This window comes from Pan troglodytes, chromosome 19, assembly GCF_028858775.2.
Source record: "Pan troglodytes isolate AG18354 chromosome 19, NHGRI_mPanTro3-v2.0_pri, whole genome shotgun sequence".
NCBI classification, from domain to species: Eukaryota; Metazoa; Chordata; class Mammalia; order Primates; family Hominidae; genus Pan; species Pan troglodytes.
Genome location: NC_072417.2, coordinates 10,848,935 through 10,861,563, shown reverse-complemented (window position 1 = coordinate 10,861,563; position 12,629 = coordinate 10,848,935). Strand labels below are relative to the sequence as shown.

At 57.7% G+C, this 12,629-nt stretch overlaps 1 protein-coding gene and 1 long non-coding RNA gene across 14 annotated transcripts in view; one reads left to right on the top strand and one right to left on the bottom strand.

The window, feature by feature from the left end:
- The window catches only part of RPH3AL (rabphilin 3A like (without C2 domains)), a 232,033-nt gene that overhangs the window by 54,109 nt on the left and 165,295 nt on the right, over positions 1–12,629 (top strand). The window lies entirely within an intron of this gene.
- LOC107969097 (uncharacterized) lies at positions 6,576–12,627 on the bottom strand. Its single transcript, XR_001710666.4, has 2 exons — positions 12,543–12,627; positions 6,576–8,344 (listed from the first exon to the last, which is right to left on the bottom strand). It is a non-coding gene; the product is annotated as an uncharacterized LOC107969097 (long non-coding RNA).

The following is a 12,629-nucleotide window of genomic DNA, read 5'->3' as shown; positions in this document are numbered from 1 at the left end:
GGAACACGCAGGGGTCAGGTCTGTGAGATCACGTGGGAGGCACACGCAGGGGTCAGGTCTGTGAGGTCAAGTGGGAGGCACACGCAGGGGTCAGGTCTGTGAGGTCACGTGGGAGGCACACGCAGGGGTCAGGTCTGTGAGGTCACGTGGGTGGCACACGCAGGTGTCAGGTCTGTGAGGTTACGTGGGAGGCACAGGCAGGGGTCAGGTCTGTGAGGTCACGTGGGAGGCACACGCAGGGGTCAGGTGTGTGAGTTCACGTGGGAGGCACACGCAGGTGTCAGGTCTGTGAGGTCACGTGGGAGGCACAGGCAGGGGTCAGGTCTGTGAGGTCACGTGGGAGGCACACGCAGGTGTCAGGTCTGTGAGGTCACGTGGGAGGCACAGGCAAGGTTCAGGTCTGTGAGGTCAAGTGGGAGGCACACGCAGGGGTCAGGTCTCTGAGGTCACGTGGGAGGCACACGCAGGGGTCAGGTCTCTGAGGTCACGTGGGAGGCACACGCAGGGGTCAGGTCTCTGAGGTCACGTGGGAGGCACACGCAGGGGTCAGGTCTCTGAGGTCACGTGGGAGGCACACGCAGGGGTCAGGTCTTTGAGGTCACGTGGGAGGCACACGCAGGGGTCAGGTCTGTGAGGTCACGTGGGAGGCACACGCAGGGGTCAGGGCTGTGAGGTCACGTGGGAGGAACACGCAGGGGTCAGGTCTGTGAGCCCATGTGGGAGGAAAACACAGGGGTCAGGTCTGTGAGGTCATGTGGGAGGAACACGCAGGGGTCAGGTCTGTGAAGTCATGTTGGAGGAACACGCAGGGGTCAGGTCTGTGAGGTCACGTGGGAGGGACACGCTGGGGTCAGCACTGTGAGGTCACGTGGGAGGCACACGCAGGGGTCAGGTCTGTGAGGTCACATGGGAGGCACACGCAGGGGTCAGGTCTCTGAGGTCATGTTGGAGGCACACGCTGGGGTCAGGTCGGTGAGGTCACGTGGGAGGCACACGCAGGGGTGAGGTCTGTGAGGTCACGTGGGAGGTACACGCAGAGGTCAGGTCTGTGAGGTCACGTGGGAGGCACACGCAGGGGTCAGGTCTGTGAGGTCACATGGGACGCACACGCAGGGGTCAGGTCTGTGAGGTCACGTGGGAGGCACACGCAGGGGTCAGGGCTGTGAGGTCACGTGGGAGGCACACGCAGGGGTCAGGTCTGTGAGGTCACGTGGGAGGCACACGCAGGGGTCAGGTCTGTGAGGTCACGCGGGAGGTACACACATGGGTCAGGTCTGTGAGGTCACGTGGGAGGCACACGCAGAGGTCAGGTCTGTGAGGTCACGTGGGAGGCACACGCAGGGGTCAGGTCTGTGAGGTCACGTGGGAGGCACACGCAGGGGTCAGGTCTGTGAGGTCACGCGGGAGGTACACACATGGGTCAGGTCTGTGAGGTCACGTGGGAGGCACACGCAGAGGTCAGGTCTGTGAGGTCACGTGGGAGGCACACGCAGGGGTCAGGTCTGTGAGGTCACGTGGGAGGCACACGCAGGGGTCAGGTCTGTGAGGTCACGTGGGAGGCACACGCAGGGGTCAGGTCTGTGAGGTCACGTGGGAGGCACACGCAGGGGTCAGGTCTGTGAGGTCACGTGGGAGGCACACGCAGGGGTCAGGTCTGTGAGTTCACGTGGGAGGCACACGCAGGGGTCAGGTCTGTGAGGTCATGTGGGAGGCACACGTAGGGGTCAGGCCTGTGAGGTCATGTGGGAGGAACACACACGTGTCAGGTCTGTGAGGCCATGTGGGAGGCACATGCAGGGGTCAGGTCTGTGAGGTCACGTGGGAGGCACACGCAGGGGTCAGGTCTGTGAGGTCACGTGGGAGGAACACGCAGGGGTCAGGTCTGCGAGGTCACGTGGGAGGAACACGCAGGGTTCAGGTCTGTGAGGTCTGGTGAGAGGCACACGCAGGGGTCAGGTCTGTGAGGTCATGTGGGAGGCACACGCAGGGGTCACGTCTGTGAGGTCACATGGGACGCACACGCAGGGGTCACGTCTGTGAGGTCACATGGGACGCACACGCAGGGGTCAGGTGTGTGAGGTCACGTGGGAGGCACACGCAGGGGTCAGGTCTGTGAGGTCACGTGGGAGGCACACGCAGGGGTCAGGTGTGTGAGGTCCCATGGGACGCACACGCAGGGGTCAGGTGTGTGAGGTCATGTGGGAGGCACACGCAGGGGTCAGGTCTGTGAGGTCACGTGGGAGGCACACGCAGGGGTCAGGTGTGTGAGGTCACGTGGGAGGCACACGCAGGGGTCAGGACTGTGAGGTCATGTGGGAGGAACACACAGGGGTCAGGTCTGTGAGGTCACGTGGGAGGCACACGCAGGGGTCAGGTCTGTGAGGTCACGTGGGAGGAACACACAGGGGTCAGGTGTGTGAGGTCACGTGGGAGGCACACGCAGGGGTCAGGTCTGTGAGGTCATGTGGGAGGAACATGCCGGGGTCAGGTCTGTGAGGTCACGTGGGAGGCACACGAAGGGGTCACGTCTGTGAGGTGACGTGGGAGGCACGCGCGGGGTCAGATCTGTGAGGTGACGTGGGATGCACACGCAGGGGTCAGGTCTGTGAGGTCAAGTGGGAGACACACGCAAGAGTCAGGTCTGTGAGGTCACGTGGGAGGCACACGCAGGTGTCAGGTCTGTGAAGTCACGTGGGAGGAACACGCTGGGGTCAGGTCTTTGAGGTCACGTGGGAGGAACACGCAGGGGTCAGGTCTGTGAAGTCACGTGGGAGGAACACGCTGGGGTCAGGTCTTTGAGGTCACGTGGGAGGAGCACGCAGGGGTCAGGTCTGTGAGGTCACGTGGGAGGCACACGCAGGGTTCAGGTCTGTGAGGTCACGTGAGAGGCACACGCAGGGTTCAGGTCTGTGAGGTCACGTGGGAGGCACACGCAGGGGTCAGGTCTGTGAGGTCACGTGAGAGGCACACGCAGGGGTGAGGGCTGTGAGGTCACGTGGGAGGCACACGCAGGGGTCAGGTCTGTGAGGTCATGTGGGAGGCACACGCAAGGTTCAGGTCTGTGAGGTCAAGTGGGAGGCACACGCAGGGGTCAGGTCTGTGAGGTCACGTGGGAGGCACACGCAGTGTTCAGGTCTGTGAGGTCATGTGGGAGGAACACGCTGGGGTCAGGTCTGTGAAGTCACGTGGGAGGAACACACTGGGGTCAGGTCTGTGAGGTGACGTGTGAGGCACACGCAGGGGCCAGGTCTCTGAGGTCGCGTGGGAGGCACACGCAGGGGTCAGGTCTCTGAGGTCGCGTGGGAGGCACACGCAGGGGTCAGGTCTGTGAGGTCACGTGGGAGGCACAGGCAGGGGTCAGGTCTGTGAGGTCACGTGGGAGGAACACGCAGGGGTCAGGTCTGTGAGGTCACGTGGGAGGCACACGCAGGGGTCAGGTCTGTGAGGTCATGTGGGAGGCACACGCAAGTTTCAGGTCTGTGAGGTCAAGTGGGAGGCACACGCAGGGGTCAGGTCTGTGAGGTCAAGTGGGAGGCACACGCAGGGGTCATGTCTGTGAGGTCACGTGGGAGGCACACGCAGGGGTCAGGTCTCTGAGGTCACGTGGGAGGCACACGCTGGGGTCAGGTCTGTAAGGTCACGTGGGAGGAACACACTGGGGTCAGGTCTGTGAGGTCACATGGGAGGCACACGCAGGGGTCAGGTCTCTGAGGTCACGTGGGAGGCACACGCAGGGTTCAGGTCTGTGAGGTCACGTGGGAGGCACACGCAGGGGTCAGGTCTGTGAGGTCACGTGGGAGGAACATGCCGGGGTCAGGTCTGTGAGGTCATGTGGGAGGAACACGCCGGGGTCAGGTCTGTGAGGTCCTGTGGGAGGAACACGCCGGGTTCAGGTCTGTGAGGTCACGTGGGAGGAACAGGCTGGGGTCAGGCCTGTGAGGTCATGTGGGAGGAACACACAGGGGCCATGTCTGTGAGGTCACGTGGGAGGCACACGCAGGGGCCAGGTCTGTGAGGTCACGTGGGAGGCACACGTAGGGGTCAGGCCTGTGAGGTCACGTGGGAGTCACACGCGGGGGTCAGGTCTTTGAGGTCACGTGGGAGGCACAGGCAGGGGTCAGGTCTGTGAGGTCACGTGGGAGGCACACGCAGGGGTCAGGTCTGTGAGGTCACGTTGGAGGCACACGCAGGGGTCAGGTCTTTGAGGTCACGTGGGAGGCACAGGCAGGGGTCAGATCTGTGCGGTCACGTGGGAGGAACACGCAGGCGTCAGGTCTGTGAGGTCACGTGGGAGGCACAGGCAGGGGTCAGGTCTTTGATGTCACGTGGGAGGCACAGGCAGGGGTCAGGTCTGTGAGGTCATGTGAGAGGAACACGCTGGGGTCAGGTCTGTGAGGTCACGTGGGAGGCACACGCAGGGGTCAGGTCTTTGAGGTCACGTGGGAGGCACAGGCAGGGGTCAGGTCTGTGAGGTCACGTGGGAGGAACACGCAGCGGTCAGGTCTGTGAGGTCACGTGGGAGGCACAGGCAGGGGTCAGGTCGTTGAGGTCACGTGGGAGGCACACGCAGGGGTCAGGTCTGTGAGGTCACGTGGGAGGCACACGCAGGGGTCAGGTCTTTGAGGTCACGTGGGAGGCACAGGCAGGGGTCAGGTCTGTGAGGTTATGTGAGAGGAACACGCTGGGGTCAGGTCTGTGAGGTCACGTGGGAGGCACACGCAGGGGTCAGGTCTTTGAGGTCACGTGGGAGGCACAGGCAGGGGTCAGGTCTGTGAGGTCACGTGGGAGGAACACGCAGGGGTCAGGTCTGTGAGGTCACGTGGGAGGCACAGGCAGGGGTCAGGTCTTTGAGGTCACGTGGGAGGCACACGCAGGGGTCAGGTCTGTGAGGTCACGTGGGAGGCACAGGCAGGGGTCAGGTCTTTGAGGTCACGTGGGAGGCACAGGCAGGGTTCAGGTCTGTGAGGTCACGTGGGAGGCACAGGCAGGGGTCAGGTCTGTGAGGTCACGTGGGAGGCACAGGCAGGGGTCAGGTCTGTGAGGTCACGTGGGAGGAACACGCAGGGGTCAGGTCTGTGAGGTCACGTGGGAGGCACAGGCAGGGGTCAGGTCTTTGAGGTCACGTGGGAGGCACACGCAGGGGTCAGGTCTGTGAGGTCACGTGGGAGGCGCAGTCAGGGGTCAGGTCTTTGAGGTCACGTGGGAGGCACAGTCAGGTGTCAGGTCTGTGAGGTTATGTGAGAGGAACACGCTGGGGTCAGGTCTGTGAGGTCACGTGGGAGGCACACGCAGGGGTCAGGTCTTTGAGGTCACGTGGGAGGCACAGGCAGGGGTCAGGTCTGTGAGGTCACGTGGGAGGAACACGCAGGGGTCAGGTCTGTGAGGTCACGTGGAGGCACAGGCAGGGGTCAGGTCTTTGAGGTCACGTGGGAGGCACACGCAGGGTTCAGGTCTGTGAGGTCACGTGGGAGGCACAGTCAGGGGTCAGGTCTTTGAGGTCACGTGGGAGGCACAGGCAGGGGTCAGGTCTGTGAGGTCACGTGGGAGGCACAGGCAGGGGTCAGGTCTGTGAGGTCACGTGGGAGGCACAGGCAGGGGTCAGGTCTGTGAGGTCATGTGGGAGGAACACGCAGGGGTCAGGTCTGCTAGGTCACGTGGGAGGCACAGGCAGGGGTCAGGTCTGCTAGGTCATGTGGGAGGATCACCCAGGGGTCAGGTCTATGTGGTCATGTGGGAGGAACACGCAGGGGTCACCTGCCCCAGCGTCCCACGGTTTCCAGCCTTGGCCTGTCCTCTTTCACCTGGCCCACGGGTGATGTGTGCTGTGCTGGCCTTTCTGCAGGGGACAGTGCGGTCAGGGGACCGCTGGGGGCTGTCAGAGCCTCAGCCCTTCGCTCCATAGCAGCGCAGCCGTTTCCAGTACTGAGGGTTTTTGCGACTGATCTTGGCTGGGGCTTGCTTCTTACTAGGAGAAGCAAGAGATCCAAGTCCTTCAGTCAGACACTGCTCTCAGACATCAGAGGGGCAGGACACTGCATGCAGATGTGGGTTCTGAGGGCTCCTTTCTCTTTGAATTACTGCAGCATTTAGTAGGAAGCCGTGCAGCTTGGTGTCTTATTATTTATCGTTGAACGCGGGCTGCCTGGAGTGTTGTCTCCAATGCTAATAATGAGGCCAGTGTCATGCGTGAAGCTGGTGTTGACGGTGCTGTCAGGAACCTCCCATGTAATTTCTGTTACCACCAGGGGAAGTGAGCAGCGAAGATTAGATGATAGACATTTAATAATTGATAAAGCCTCAGATTGGCCGGGGTAAGGACTTGCGGGGAAGTGTGTGTGTGTAACTTGTTTCCCTTCACAGTCACGTAGCTGGTCCGAGCTGGGACTGAGAGCCTGGCTTCTGATCTCTAACTCCATACTCTGTTCACGACAGAGTGCAGCTAACTGTATTCTGAATTCTTTCAGCAAAGTTGTCTCATTCTGCGTTGGTATTTCCTGTCTGTCATCCATCCATCTATCCATTTATTCCTCTATCTTGTTCCATAAATGAATTGAGGGTGCTTATGAGAACATAGGTATATCTCTCTCTATATTTTATTTATATAAGAAATATAAAGGCTGGGTGCGGTGGCTCGTGCCTGTAATCCCAGCACTTTGGGAAGCGTAGGCAACATAGTGAGACCCTGTCTCTGAAAAAAAAAAAAAGGGAGAAGAAATGTAAAAAATAAATATAAAAAGACATGTTAATGGCTGTGCATGGTGGCTCGTGCCTGTAATCCCAGCACTTTGTTGGGGGCAGGGCAGGCAGATCGCTTCAGTCCAGGAGTTTGAGCCAAGCCTGGGCAGCATAGTGAGACCCTGTCTCTGTTTTTTAAAGTAAGATATATTCATAATATATCTATATATCTAAAAGATACATTCATAGAAAAAAAGTAAAGTAGGTATTACATACCAGACCTATATGTAGATATTTTATATTTATATATGTATGTATGTCTGTTTATATATGTCTATACATATATGTGTGTATGTATATGGACATGTAACTAGAGATCATAAAAATAAGATCAGAAAAGACATAGATGTAGATTAGTAGAAGGTTGAAAGCAGGGGGAGAGTTAGACCCCCTATTCAGGCCATCGAGCTGTATATACTTTGCTGTGTTTGAACCACACATTTAGCTCTGAGCTAATGAGCAGTCAAGGCAGGAAAAAAAAATCAGTGACGTGGTTCACGTGGCCCATAAGGAAAGGGCACCAGATACTGAATGCTCGTCCAGGCAATTAGACCCGAAGGAGATTTCTTGCCTGAGTGGTCATTTGTGGAGCCCTGGGTGACAAGGAAAATACGTGGCAAATGTGCCTCTCTGTCTTCTGCCATTCCCTGGCAGACGCCACCAGTCGATCAGAGCTCTTTCCCACCGAGCCCAGGGGCGGCCTCGCCGTGCTTCCACGCGTGGTGCTCCGGGGCTGGAGTCTGCAGGCGAGACAAAACCCGCTTGCTGTCCAGCCCGAGGGCCGCTGGTGGTGTCAGGGAGGCCATGAGGGGTTCTGAGCGGAGAGCCCCTTGAGTCCTGGCAAGCGCCTCTGTGAGGGTGACACAGGTGGGCCCCGTAGCAGGCGTGTGGGCTGGGAAACGCGTCTGGGTGCCAGTCGGAGTGACCCACAGGGTGATGAGGGTGAGGAAGTTGTGTCTGGAGCGACACGGGGCACACGCTCAGAATTTCTGGCTTGTTAGCCACTCATTTGTTCCACGCATGTTTAGCAAACACCGATTTTGTGTCTGGAAAGCGTGCCCGACTCACTCCGCTCACACCTCTGGCCTCAGAGTCTCCTCCCCCAGCTCCTCCGTCCGCACGGACACTCGCCTCTCACATCACCTACACCTTTCTATTCCAGCCTGTATCGCCGCTTATCCTGACGTGTTTACTAATGTTTATTTGCTTCGTGTTTTGTTTTTGTTTTTTCTCTCCAACATGGGAGTTCCAGGGTGGCAGGGACAGTGTCTGTCTTGCTCATCATTGTGTCCCCAGTCCTAGCATGGGGTCTGGCACATAGTAGGTGCTCAATTAGTATTTGTGGAATGAATGAATAAAAGAATAAAAAGGTTACAGAGATGAGCCCGGTAGAAGATAAGCACATAAACAAATACAGCATAAGCTCAGTACGAAGGAGAGGGACAAGTAAATAGTTAAAGGACTTCGGGGTGGGAGAGGATCCTTCCAGGAGGATGACGAGGTCCAGAAAGGCCTCCTGGTGGAGGACATTTGCTGGGTCCAGAAGGATGAGGTGGAGGGAGGGGCACCTGGGGCCCTGGGGATAGCAGGAGCAAAGGCAGAGGCAGACCTGGAGGGGAGAAAAACCAGATTTTACTTGGGGTGCTCCTAGGGCGGTGGCGGGGAGGAGCAGCCACCCAGGAAGGGTGGATCTGAGGCAGCTGCGGGAGCTCTGCACAGCAGGATGACTGGGCAGGAGGCGGAGAAGCAGATATGAGTGGAGTGCAGGGGGAGAGGGGCCTTAGGCAGGCAAGGCAGGAAAGAGAAGAGCTAGGGGAACTGGGCAGGCCCGAGTGTGGCCCGGGGGTGGTGGAGGCAATACCCGGGGAGAATGCACAGCCTTTACTCCCTGACTGCGTTTATATTCTGCCTCTCCCATGCCTGTTGGTCCTTGGGGACGGCCCTCCGGCAGGCTCTGGCCCCAGGACCCCGCACCAGCACCGGCCGTGCCAGCTGCCCTCCCACTGGCCTGGCCCAGCTCTCCAGAGAGGCTTCATGCAGCCAGTTCCCCAGGGAACACCGTTGCCCACACGTTGCTAATGTTAAAACATGAATTTATTGCATCTGTAGCATCTTACCTTGAGCACGGCTTCTTTCAATGCTTTTATTTTGCAATTATGGGTTTATTTTCTTCCTTTCCTCTCTCTTGAGCTTTTTAAGGTGTTTTCTGTCACTCAGCTGGAGACTTTAAATTTCCTATTTATATTAATTATCAAATTATTTCATATGAGTCATTCAGCTCAGCCCTTTTTGGCTCCTTCTTGCAACTCTTACTTGTGGATTTATTGGGCAGTTCAGCGCCTACTTTCATGGGCAGACTCAACTGGCGAGATTTTAACTGGAGGGTGAGAGATGTCCTGGCCACGGGGCCCTGTTGATCACAGTCCCTGGATCAGAGGATGGTGCCGGATGGGCAGGTGCTGAGGATGCACACACCGCCCTCGGGTTAGCACCGAAGGTTCTCGTGTCAGACGTGAGGCTTCCTTCCTGGGTTCTTTCTGGCTGTGCTAGTCCAGAAGACCAGCAAACCCGAGATGGTCCGAGGTGGACGATGGAGCCTGAATGGAGAGCCTGGGGCGTGAGCCAGGGTCTGGGATACCCTGGGACAGAGTTAGATGCCCCTGCAGACGTGGATGAGCGGCTGAAGACTAAGGGAGCAGGTCACACGTGGTGACAGACAGGAGAGGCTGCTGTGCCATCCAGGGGCCGTGGAAGGAGCCCCCGTGGAGAGGCTCCCTTTGGGCCACGTGGCTGCTGCAGACGACCCGGAGTCAGCGTCGGCACAAACACGGGTGCCTCGAAGGAGAGCAGTGCCGGCCTGGTGTCTCCGGGCCCAGCTGCCACTGGCACAGGCCTACGAAGGGGCAGGAGCAGGAGCAGAAAGCTCACATCTGGGCTCATGCTGTGCCTATGAAGATGTCAGGCACGTCTGTTAGTGTGTGTGGCACGCGGTCGCCTGTGAAGACGTCCGTTAGTGTGTGTGGTGCGCAGTCGCCTGTGAAGACGACTGTTAGTAACTGTGGTGCGTGGTCGCCTGTGAAGACGACTGTTAGTGTGTGTGGTGCGCGGTCGCCTGTGAAGACGACTGTTAGTAAGTGTGGTGTGCGGTCGCCTGTGAAGATGACTGTTAGTGTGTGTGGTCTACGGTCGCCTGTGAAGACGACTGTTAGTATGTGTGGTGCTACTGGCCATCGTGAGCTAGTGCCCTGCTTACCGTCCCAGACAGTGGGTTTATTTCACAGGAACCCTGGCAAGACCCCAGGAGGACTCAGTATGGCTGGTTCTGGGTCACATGCCCAGCCCTGAGCCAATTACCCTGCCTAGGGGGTGGGGCTATTCTAATTGGTCATCCTCATCACATTCACCCAGGAAGAAGGGGAAGGAGGGGCTGTTTCTCTTGCCCAGGAGGACTGGGCGTGACTACTTTGACCTGAAGAGTTATTCTCAAAAAGGAAAGGAATGCTGGGTAGACAAAATTTATGCCCATTGCAGAAGGCCAGCAGGGGCCCCTGGCCTTCGCTTTGCTAAAAGTGGCAGGTGCACAGCTGTCCAGACCCTGGAGCTCAGTGTGAGGAGTGTAAAGGTGTAGAAGGTGCCGTCTGCGCAGCAGTGTGGCGGCGTTCTGCCGTCCTCAGCTGAACGGAAGACAAACACTCAGGCCTGTTCACACCTTCGTGACTGGTCCCCCCTGGACCTTCGCGCAGAGCTGGCCTTTCCATGAAGCAAACTCTGGGCACACGTGGAAACCAGCCTCTCGCTGCCATGCCTGCCCCAGGGACTGACCAGGGTCGGCTCCAGTCACTGACATAGTTTATCACGTCTCTTTGGCCTCTGGTCTCTGGATCCATACCTCTGGCTCTGACGTCTGCATCGAGCCCCTGTCCCTGCTGGGTTCAAGTCTCTTTTCCAGAAGCTTCACTTGGCTCGAGGCTCCGCTTGATTTGGTGTCATTTGCGTTTCTGAGCTTGGTCCTCCCGACCTGTGGTCCTGCCAGGGGAAGAGCAGCGTGGCCTGGCTGGACCCCGGCAAAGGAGGCTTCTCTTCTGCATTTCTTCTACACGGAGCGCATGAGCAGGACAAAGACCAGCTGATTCCTGCAGGCCTGGGGGTGTGGTGCGCGGGTCTCCCACAGGCCTGGGTATGTGTGTGGCGTGTGGTCCCGCACACTCAGAAACGGCTTCCAGCACATTCCACCCTTTCTTTCTTTTTTTTTTTTTTTTTGAGTCGGAGTCTCGCTCTGTCGCCCAGGCTGGAGTACAGTGGCGCGATCTCGGCTCACTGCAAGCTCCGCCTCCCGGGTTCATGCCATTCTCCTGCCTCAGCCTCCCGAGTAGTTGGGACGACAGGTGCCCACCACCCATGTCTGGCTAAGCCTCAGCCTCCCAAAGTGCTAGGGTTACAGGCGTGAGCCACTATGCCTGGCCTACCCATGAATTTTATTTTATTTTTTAAATTTTAAGGTGAGGTCTCACTTTGTCACCTAGGCTGGAGTACAGTGGCTAGATCATGGCTCACAGCAGCCTCAAACTCCTAGACTCAAGCCACCCTCCCACCTCAGCCTCCTGAATGGCTGGGGCTACAGACATTTGCCACCACACCTGGCTAATTTTTGTATTTTCAGTAGAGATGGGTTTTTACTATGTTGGCCAGGCTGGTCTCGAACTCCTGACCTTAGGTGATCCACCCGCCTTGGCCTCTGGAGTAGCTGGGGTTACAGGAGTGAGCCACCGTGCCCAGCCTCCTTCCACCCTTTCATATAACCAGCAGCGCATATCAGCACTTCTCAACATCTTTACTGCAGGACCTTTTCTTCAAAAGAAATCTTACCTGGAAGCCTGACAGATGAAGAGGAAAAAGCTGAGTTGCTCTGGGTTGGGCTGTAATAACCCCCTTGTTCCCAGCCCCCTGCTTCTGCTTGCACGGTCCTGAAGAGGGGCTCCACACCCCTGGCTCCTTGGAACCCAGTTTATTGGGTTATAATAACCGGCCTTGTTCCCAGCCCCCTGCTTCGCCTGTACAGTCCTGAAGAGGGGCTCCACACCCCCGGCTCCTTGGAACCCAGTTTATTGGGCTGTAATAACCCCCTTGTTCCCAGCCCCCTGCTTCACCTGCACAGTCCTGAAGAGGGGCTCCACACCCTGGCTCCTTGGAACCCAGTTTGAGAGCCTCTTGGCGATTATATCCATCTGTCTGTCTCTCTCATGGTAGCACCTGCTGCTGCTCCCCATGGGGAAAGATTGCTGATGGTGTTTATTTTATTTTAAGCATGAAAACATTTTCTTTTTTCTATCAGTAGCTTGTTTGCACTATGAAAAGGTCAACAGAGAGATCCTTGTCATCTTCTTCTCCCTGCAGGAGGGTGTCAGGGTGTAAGTGCTCCCTCGCTGTGCAGGGGTTCATTTCATTCATTTCATTACCCTTGCCCTCCTCGAGGTACCTCCGGGAAGCTGTTCCATTTACACATCCGTCAAGTTCTCTGTGCGTCAATTTGCCTTGCTCCTGAAGAGCCACACCCAAAAGGGGCCCCACTCCAGGCAGCTGGGGCTTCAGGAAGCGATGAGATGCTGACGCAGGCCCCATGCACCACCACCGCTGCCTGTAAGGGCTGTTTTGGATACAGAAGATGTGCCCTTTCTAACCCAAAAAATGCTTGAAATGTGTAAAAGTGGCCAGACTAACAGTCCCAAAGAGGGCTGCCCTCTAAGAGGAAGCGTCCCAAGTCTTCAGTTTTAGAGACTATGTGACCGGGGGACATGGTGGGGCCTTACCAGACATCCACGAGGAGAATCCAGGCCTTGGTTTGGCTCCAGCTGGGCCTGCCTGGTGGCTGCCACTTATTGACTTAAGTCCCAGTG